The following is a 10254-nucleotide window of genomic DNA, read 5'->3' as shown; positions in this document are numbered from 1 at the left end:
TAAATCTATATGCACCAAACACCGGTGGGCCACAGTTTACAAAGTAAAACCTACTTGACAACAAACCATAAATAAATCTCAATACCATCTTAGTAGGTGATTTCAATATCCCACTATAATAAATAGACAATTTATCCAAGAAGAAAATCAGCAGGGGAATAATAGAGCCCACCTACACCATAGATCAGTTAGACCAAATAGATATCTATAGAACATTCCATCCTAGTTCTACAGAATACACTTTCTTCTTGGCATCCCACAGAACTTTCTCCAAAATAGATCATATGTTAGGCCATAAAGCATGCCTCCATAAATTCAGGAAAACTGATGTATCTTCCTGCATCATGTTGGACTACAATGTGTTAAAGCTAGAAATTAACAAGAGAAACAGCAGAAATTACAACATGTCTTGGAATCTGAACAACATGCAATTAAAAAAATGAAGGGGTCATGGAAGAAGACAAAAAGAAAATTTAAAATTTCCATAACTGAACAATACCAAAAATACAACATACCAAAAGCTTATTATACAAAATGAAGGCAGTAATAATTGGAAAATTCTTAGCACTAAATGCCTTCATAACAAAGACAGAGAGATCTGAAATTAATAACCTAAACACCCACCTAAAGGCATTGGAAAAACAAGAACAATCCCACCATAAGAGTCTCAGATAGTAAGAAATAATTAAAATCAGAACTAAAATTGATGAATTGTAAACTAAGCAAACAATTAAGAAAACTGATGAAACCAAAAGCTGGTTCTTTGAGAAAAAAAAAAGAGATTGATAAACCCCTAGCTAATTTGATCAAACTAAAAAGAGAAGTCTCAAATTAACAAAATTATAAATGAAAAGGGAGAGATCATAAAAAAAACAATGAAATTGGATGAGTCATCAAGACATATTTCCAAAGCTTCTGCTCCACAAAATTGGATAACCTGGAAGAAATGGATGAATTCTTAGATACATATCACCTACCAAAACTAAATTCAGAGCAGATAAAACTCCTAAACAAACTTATTATATCCATTGAGACTGAAAATGTTAAAAAAAAAAAAAAAAAACTTCCCCCAAAAGAAAATGTCCAAGACCTGATGGATTCTTAGCCAAATCTTCATTAGAGAATTGAAACCATTTCTTAAGCTCTTTCACGTAATTGGAGAACAGGGAATGCTCCTTAACTTTTATGAAGATAGCATCACCCCAATACCAATACCAGGTAGAGATACAGCAATAAAAGAAAACTATAGACCTATATCCTTAGTGAACTTAAATACAAAAATCCTGAACAAGTCCTGGCCTGGTCTGTGTGGGGTTGGGTGTGGTGGTTGTGGTCTGGAATAAGTAGGCCAGATCCCTATTTCCTGGCTCCTCTCACTCCCCCAACCCAGTCTGGGTTCCCTGCACCAGTCCATGTGCAGGTGGGCACAGTCATCTGGATTAAATAGGCCAGACCCTGGTTTCCAGGCTCCTCCTACCTCTCTGGTCTAGGTTCCCTGCTCAGACAGTGTGTGAGCAGGCCCAGCACTATGCAGTGAGTAGGCCAGATGTGTCCTTACTGGCTCCACCCAGTTCAGTGGTCCAACTTCCTTGAGTGAGTCTGTGTGCTAGAGGGCATTGTATGGAGTAAGCAGATCAGATCCCTGTTCCTTTGATCCTCCCAGGCCCTAGTTCTGATAGGTCCCACTGTGCCTTTCTTGGGGATGTCTGGTCCCTGTGTGAGCTGTGGACTCAGGCCTGTTGCTCTGGTATCCTGGCTGGCCACTGGGTACCAACATCTGTGTTTCCCTGAGTCAGAGGGTGCATGAACCAAAGGACAAAAACTTACTTCCTACACAATAAAATAGTCTTCCTAAAATGGGTAGACAACAAATGGTGTTTTACAAATTGGATGACCATATGTAGAAAAATGAAATTAGAACCACTCATTTTGCCATACAGAAAGATTAAGTTCAAATGGATTAAAGATCTCAATATAAGACCTGAAACTCTTCAAGTACTGGAAGAAAAAATAGGAGGCACTATCCATGGATACAGGACCGGGAAAAGATTTCCTGAACAAAACTATAGCTCAGGAAGTTAATCAAGCATTCAACCCCTAGATTTCATGAAGCTAAAAAGCTTTTGCACACACAAACATACCATAAGCAGAGCCAATAGATTACCCAATGAATGGGAAAAATCTTTGCCAGATATACCACTGACAGAAGCCTAATATCTAGAATTTACAAAGAGCTAAGAAACTAAACAAAAAATATCAAACAACCCATTTCAAAAGTAGGGCAGAGTACTAAATAGGGAATTTTCAGTGGAAGAATTACAAATGGCTAACACACACTTAAGAAAAATGTTCAACATCCTTAACCATTAAGAAAATTCAAATTAAATTAAAACGACTCTGAGATTCCACCTTACTGCAGTAAGGATAGCAAATTTTAATAAATTAAATGAAAGAAAATGTTGATGAGGCGATGGGGAAATAGGAACACTCATTCACCTTGGAATTTAAGCTGCCACAACCACTCTGGAAATCAATAAGAAGACTCCTGAAAAGAATGAAGATAGACTTACTAACAGACCCTGTTATTCCCTTACTGGGCAAGTACCCTACAATCTCCACATCTCAGTCCAGAAATATTTGCTCAATGATGTTTATAGCTGCTCAATTCATAATAGCTAAAAGCTGGATTCAACCCAGGTGCCCATCATTGGATGAATTGATAACCAAGATGTGGTATATCTACACAATGGAATTGTACTCAGCAGTAAGAAAAAATGACACTTTGAAATTTGTAGAAAAATGGTTGAACTTGGAACAGATCATTATAAGTGAACTCACATAATCACAGAATGACAACTGCCACATGATCTCACTCATCTATGGTTCCTAAACTGGACCAGACCAAGTTGCTGACATAACTGAATAGCATCTTGAAGCTTGGACAATAGGGATGGTATGGCTTGGGGGAAGGGAAAGGGTAGTGGGGACACAAAACTGAACCCAAATTGAGCTGGTGCTACAGAATCCTATATAACTTGGAAGTGAGACTAAAAAGTGGAACCCTCAAGAGGACCTTAGAGGGTGCACCTGAATTGAAGGGCCCTGGGGAGAGTGAGATGAAATGTAACCCCAAATTTATCCTGTTTTTCTTTCTTCTCTGTCGTTTGCTTTTTTTTTTTTTTTAACCTTGATTGCTGGCCTGTAATTCCCTGTACCAGGATATGGTCTACATCCACAATGAGCTGCTGATCAGAGAAACCTACTAGATCTCTCAAAATAAACAAGACAGACTTCTGTCAGAGCACTTGATTACCCACCAGAGGTTAATGGTAAGACCCTACTGCTGAAGACACCATAAACTGTAGGCATGGACCATGGGAAGACCTGGTTGGAATCTGGAAGAGAGCCAGTCCCAAGACAATTAGCCTGTCTAGTGATGGAAGGCACTACATGAGCTACTGGTTGAAAGTGGCCAGCATCTGTCCAAGCAACTCAAAGTCTAAGTGACTCAGAAGCAAACGACCTGACATGATGCTCACACAAGTGCAATAGTGGAACACAGCCTGGTGGGTAATTGACTGCTTTTGGATTAGCTAACAGATTTGCTCAGTATAAAGGAAACCATATCTGAAACTGGGAAACAAGTCAGAATCATATCCATATAATGATTCTGCTTTCCATTGTCAAGCTCCAACTAACCTTATACTATAAGAGTATATAAACCCTTTTAATTTTCTCTAAATTAATAATGGTTATCTCATTTAACTGGCACTGACTTAACTCTCTGTTGGAGAATCTGCTTCTTTTTTTCAGAAGGGAACTATACCTGAGGAGATAAATGACTCCCCCTGGGCTCTAGCTCAAACCACAGAAGAATTGGGGAAATGAGCAAGAATGCTAATTTTTTAGTTAATCTGATAACAGCACAAGGGTGATGGAGAATGATACTGAGGACACTAAATACCTTTCAAACCAGAGATCCAGGTGCTCCTATGTGCCCATCACTGAAGTAGACTTAAAATGCTCCCAGCAGGGCTCAGGGAATTTTTCAGAAGAGAGGGTGGAAAGATTGTCAGAGCCACAGGTTTTGATAGTTTTCATAGAGACATTGCCTCTCCCCCACAACTGACTGCTGCCCACATATTGCATGACCCATAGTCCCCATAGGGTTGACTTGTGTTGCCAATGAGGAAGGCCTCTTCAGAAAAGAGGCAGGGAGGAGGGAAATATTGGGATCAATATGTGATGTTTATATATAAAATATATCCATATCTAATAAAAATAAAAATAAATATGCAGACTCCTGAAAAGGATGAATATAGAGTTACCAACAGACCCTGTGTTATTCCCTTACTATGCATTTACCCTAAAAGCTCCACATCTCAGTTCAGAGATATTTGCTCAACCATGTTTATAGCTACTCAATTCATAATAGCTAAGAACTAGAAACATCCCAGGTGCCCATCATTGGATGAATGGATAACCAATATGTAATATATCTACATGATGGAATTCTACTCATCAGTAAGGAAGGACAACACATTGAAGTTTATAGAAAAATAGTCAACCTTGGAACAGATCTTTCTAAGTGAACTCACACATTCACAGAACGACCACTGTTGCATGATCTCACTCATCTTCACTTCCTATCCTGGACCAGCCCAAGTTTCTGACATAACTGAATAGCATCTTGAGGCTTGGACAATAGGGAGGGTAGGGCTTGGGGGAAGGTAAAGGATAGGGGGACACAAAGCTGAGCCCAAATTGAACTGGTACCATAGAGCTCTATATCCTGGAAGTCAGACTAAAAAGTGGAACCCTCTGGAGGCCCTTAGGGGGAACACCTGAATCAAAGGGCCCTGGAGAGGGTGAGATGAAATGTACCCTCAGTTTTCTCCTGTTTCTCTTTCTTCTCTGTCTTTTACTTTTCTCTTTTTCCTTGGAGCTGGCTCGTAGTTCCCTGTACCAAAATGTGGTCTACATCCACAACAAGCTGTTGATCAAAGAGACCTGCTAGATCTCCCAAAACAAACAAGACAGGCTTTTGTCAGAGCACTTGATTACCCACCAGAATTTAATGGTAAGACCCTACTGCTGAAAACAAAAATGCTGTTGGCAGGAACCATGGAGAGACATGGTTGGAATCCAGAGGAGAGCCAGTCCCCATACAATTAGCCTATCTAGTGCTGGAAGGCACTACAGGAGCTTCGGGGTGAAGGGAGGGAAAGTGGCCAACATCTCTCCAAGCAACTCAATGTCTAAGAGACTGAGTAGCAAACAACTTGATGTGATGCTGTCACAAGTGCAATAGTGGCACACACCTATGTTGCGTAACTAACTGCTTTTGGATTGGTAACAGATCCATTCAGTGGAAAGAAAACCTTATCTGTAACTGGAACACAAGTCAAAATCATATCCAGATGATTCTGCTTTCCATTGTCAAACTGTCACTAACCTTAGACTATAAGAGGGTCTGCACCCTTTTAATTCTCTCTAAATAAATAATGGTTATGCCATTTAACCAGAGCTTATTTTCACTCTCTGTTGGAGAATCTGCTTCTCATTTTCATCTGGACCTGAGGAGATAAACGACCCAGTGTAATTCACCCTGACCCCAGCTGAAACCACAGAGGAATTGAGGAAATGAGCTAGAGATCTGCTTTCTCAGTGAACCTGATATCAGCACAAGGGTGAAGGAGATAGACACTGAGGACACTCAACACCTTCCAAACCAGAGATCCACAGGTTCCTCAGTGCCCATCACTGAAGTAGACTTAAAATGTTCCCAGCGTGGCTCTAGAAATTTTGCAGAAGAGGAGGTAGAAAGATTGCTAGAGCCACAAGTTGGGACATTTTGCACAGAGACATCCCCCCACATAATGCATGAACCACAATCCCCATGGGGTTGACCTGCATACCCAAAGAGGAAAGCATCTTCAGAAAAGGGGCAAGGAGCAGGGAAATGATGGTACCAACATGTTTTGTTTACATACAAAATATGTCTATATCTAATAAAAATAAATTACATTGTCAAAAGAAAACTCTGACTCCTACATTACTGGACTCTAAAAAGTATGAATTAGACTCAATTCCAGACAGAGAGTACAAAAGAATATTTATAAGTATGTTCAAGGAAGTAAAAAGAAATCAAAGTAGAAAACAAGCAAAAAGAACACAGAATCAGCTTAGCAAAATAAAGTAGGGGATACAAGATATGAGTAAGGAAATAGCAATAGTGATGAAAAACTAAAATATCAAACCATATGCAGAGGAACAGGTACACTTACCCCTACCTGGTTCTTGCAGGAAAGATGAAGATAAGAGAGAGCAGCTGAAAGAGGGAGCAGGTTTAAACTCTGCCCATGTTGTCTGAGCAGAAAAGAATAGTCAATGTCTGGAAGGTTCAGGTACAATTCTGCTTTCTTGGTCCACACGAGGAGAAATGAACAAATGTGGGAAGGGCTCAGACACTCTTTTCTATTTGGTCCACATGGAATAGACTATCGAGCTCACAGAAAGTAAAGGTACAAATCACCCATGTGTCCAACAATAGGAGAAACAGGACAGTTCACAGGAGTGTAAGGTGTAACTCCAATTTCCTGCCATGGGACAGACTAGTGCACACAGGATGAAGATCTGCACAGGAGAGACCAGCAAGTACACATCGGGGACAGATACAACTCTGTCTGCCCAGTCTGTGAAGAACAAAGTAGTCAGAGTCTGGAAGGACCTTGTCCTAACTCCACCCACCCAGTATGTGTAGAGGGACTGTTAAGGACATAGAGAGTACAGGTACAACTTCGATCACCTGGTTGATTCAGGAAAGAGTAGATAATGTGTGGAGGGAAATGGTGCTGATACTGTTTACTTGGTCCATGTGGAGGACCCAAGATAGTGCAGACAGGGAACTGGTCCTGATTCTGTCCATATTGTCCACACAGATGATCCTAAGCAGTATGCACAGACAACCCATCCTAACCCTGCTCACCAGGTTTGCATGAGAGACACCAGTCAGAATCCCAGGACAGGGAGGTACTCTGAGTTCACTGCCCTTTTCATGCCTCAGTGCCACACACAAAGCAGTATCAATTCCTTACTGAGAAGCCTCACCCCAGAATCACAAGTGTAATACAAAATAGGTCTTCTATGGCTAGATACAACAAGATTTGATGATACATAATTGTTGTTCACCACTACCACTAAGCTTTAATAGCTGCAAAGAAATCATATCTAGTGAAGTGTCTTGTAGTAGGAACATCAGAAAACAGAATGATGTACCAACAAACACTGGAAATATGGGGGGGGAGGAGATAAACCTAGAATACATGCAAAAACAAAAAGAACACAATGAATATGAAAGAACAACCCACCACAACTATTTCTAGCTTCCTGTCTCCCCTATAAAAGATGCAGAAACCACCAAGATATGGGACATGTTAGAGAAAGAATTTAGAACCTTACTTCTATGAAAACTTGAATAAGAAGATGAACTAAGTCAATCCCTTCCAGATGCTGACAAGACATTCTTCAAAGTGAATGAAACAGCCAATTGGATGAGAAAGTACAAAACATTGAGGACCAATTCAGCAAGGAAATGAAAACCCTAAAAAAAAAAAAAAAAGGAATGCTGGGAATAAAAGAAACAATCATCCAAATAAAAATTACAATAAAGAGCATCATCAAGAGACAAGGCTATACAGAAGATCGAATCTCAGGGATGGAGGACAAACTCGAGACATTAATGCACCCAGACACATAAAAATATAAGAACAAAAATCAATGGACATGAATACAATGTCCATGAAGTCTGGGAAATGTTAAAGAAAATAAACCTTACAATCTGTGGGGTACAGAAAGAAGTGAGATAACATCTAATTGAAGAATTATTTAGTGAAATCATAGCAGAAAAGTTTCCAACCTAAAGAAAGAAGTTGACATGCAAACACAAGAGGCATTTCAATCCCCAAACACAATTGGCCATAAAAGAATCACTCCATGACATATCATAGTCAAGATGTGAAAAATGTCATGTAAAGAAAAAATACCAAAAGCCATAAGGGGAAAATGTCAAGTCATAATCAACTTCAGATCTCTCATCAGCAATCCTACAACCAGAAAACCATGGAAACCAGAGGTTTAAAGCCATGAAAATAAAAACAAAAAATAAAACCCTTCAAGCCAAGAGTGTTATATTCAGCAAAATTATCTTTTAAACTTGATAGAGGGATAAAGAGATGGTTTAGAAGTTAAGACACTTGTCTGCGAAGCTAAAGGACCCAGGTTTGATTCCCCAGCACCCACATAAGCCAGATGCACAAGGGGGTACATGTGTCTGGGGTTTGTTTGAAGTAGCTAGAGGTCCTGACACACCTATTTTCTCTCTATCTGCCTCTTTCTCTCCCCCTCCCTCCCTCTCTCTTTTTAAAAAAAAATTATTTTTATTTATTTATTTGAGAGAGAGAGAGAGAGAGAGATACAGAAATAGGCAGGTAGACAGAGAGAATGAGCGCGCCAGGGCTTCCAGCCACTGCAAACGAACTCCAGACACGTGCACCCCCTTGTGCATCTGGCTAACGTGGGTCCTGCTGAATAGAGCCTCAAACTGTGGTCTTTAGGCTTCACAGGCAAGCGCTTAACTGCTAAACCATCTGTCTAGCCCCCCCCTCTTTCTTAAATAAATAAATTAATAAATAAAATTTCATTTAAAAATAAGGACAGTCCAGTGCTCGCTTCGGCAGCACATATACTAAAATTGGAACAATACAGAGAAGATTAGCATGGCCCCTGCGCAAGGATGACATGCAAATTCGTGAAGCGTTCCATATTTTTCTTTGAAAAAGTAAACAAGATTGACAAACCTCTGGCCAATTTGATCAAGCAAAAAAAGGAGAGACTCCAAATTAACAAAATTCAAAATGAAAAAGGAGAGATCACAACAGACATCAGTGAAATCGGCAGAATCATCAGGACTTATTTCAAAAACCTCTACTCCACAAAACTGGAAAATGTGGAGGAGATGGATAAATTCCTGGATGCATATCATCTACCAAAGCTAAACTCAGAGCAGATCAACCACTTCAATGAACCTATCACGCTCATGGAGATTGAAAAAGTAATAAAAAACCTCCCAAAAAAGAAGAGTCCAGGACCAGATGGATTCCCAGCCGAATTTTATCAAACCTTCATGGAAGAACTCAAACCAATCTTCCTAAAACTGTGCCACACAATTGAAGAACAGGGAAAACTACCCAACTCCTTCTATGAAGCTAGTATCACCATAATCCCAAAACCAGGCAGAGATGCCACAAGAAAAGAAAACTATCGGCCTATTTCCCTAATGAACATAGACGCAAAGATCCTCAACAAAATTCTTGCAAACCGAATCCAACAACACATCAAAAGCATTATCCACCTTGACCAAGTGGGATTTATCCCAGGAACACAAGGGTGGTTCAACATACGAAAATCTGAACCTTACTTTAGAACCTAACCCTGCTCACCAGGTTTGCATGAGAGACACCAGTCAGAATCCCAGGACAGGGAGGTACTCTGAGTTCATTGCCCTTTTCATGCCTCAGTGCCACACACAAAGCAGTAATATAATACACCACATAAACAAGCTTAAACATAAAAATCACATGATCATTTCGATAGATGCAGAAAAGGCCTTTGACAAGATACAACATCACTTCATAATCAAACATTGGAGAGAATCGGCATGGCAGGTTCACATCTTAATATAATAAAGGCAATATACAAAGCTCCAAAGGCCCAAATAATACTTAATGGAGAGAGACTGGAGGAATTCCCATTGAGATCAGGAACAAGACAGGGATGTCCTCTCTCACCTCTACTTTTCAATATAGTTCTGGAAGTCCTAGCCCAAGCAATAAGGCAGGAGAAGGAAATAAAAGGGATACAATTTGGAAAGGAAGAAGTTAAGTTAGCTCTATTCGCTGATGACATGATTGTATATGTAAGAGACCCGAGAGACTCCATCCCAAAACTCCTGAAGGTGATTAACTCCTATAGCAAAGTAGCAGGATACAAAATCAATGCACAAAAATCAGAAGCATTTCTGTATGCAAATGACAAAGGCACAGAAAAAGAAATAAAGGACATAGTCCCATTTTCATTAGCAACAACAACAAAAAAAAATACCTTGGAATAACGTTAACCAAGGAAGTAAAAGATCTATACAACAAAAATATAAAAACTCTCAAAAAAGAAATTGAGGAGGACTTGAAACGATGG

General features: G+C 39.8%; 1 non-coding gene across 1 annotated transcript; it reads left to right on the top strand.

The window, feature by feature from the left end:
- The first annotated feature begins 8722 nt into the window (after nt 1–8722).
- Nucleotides 8723–8829, top strand: LOC123456788. Its single transcript, XR_006634666.1, has one exon. It is a non-coding gene; the product is annotated as a U6 spliceosomal RNA (small nuclear RNA).
- Nucleotides 8830–10254: the final 1425 nt, after the last annotated feature.

Source organism: Jaculus jaculus, chromosome X (genome assembly GCF_020740685.1).
Source record: "Jaculus jaculus isolate mJacJac1 chromosome X, mJacJac1.mat.Y.cur, whole genome shotgun sequence".
NCBI classification, from domain to species: domain Eukaryota; kingdom Metazoa; phylum Chordata; class Mammalia; order Rodentia; family Dipodidae; genus Jaculus; species Jaculus jaculus.
Note: the sequence above shows the minus strand (reverse complement) of the source record. Positions and strands in the feature narration are given on the sequence as shown.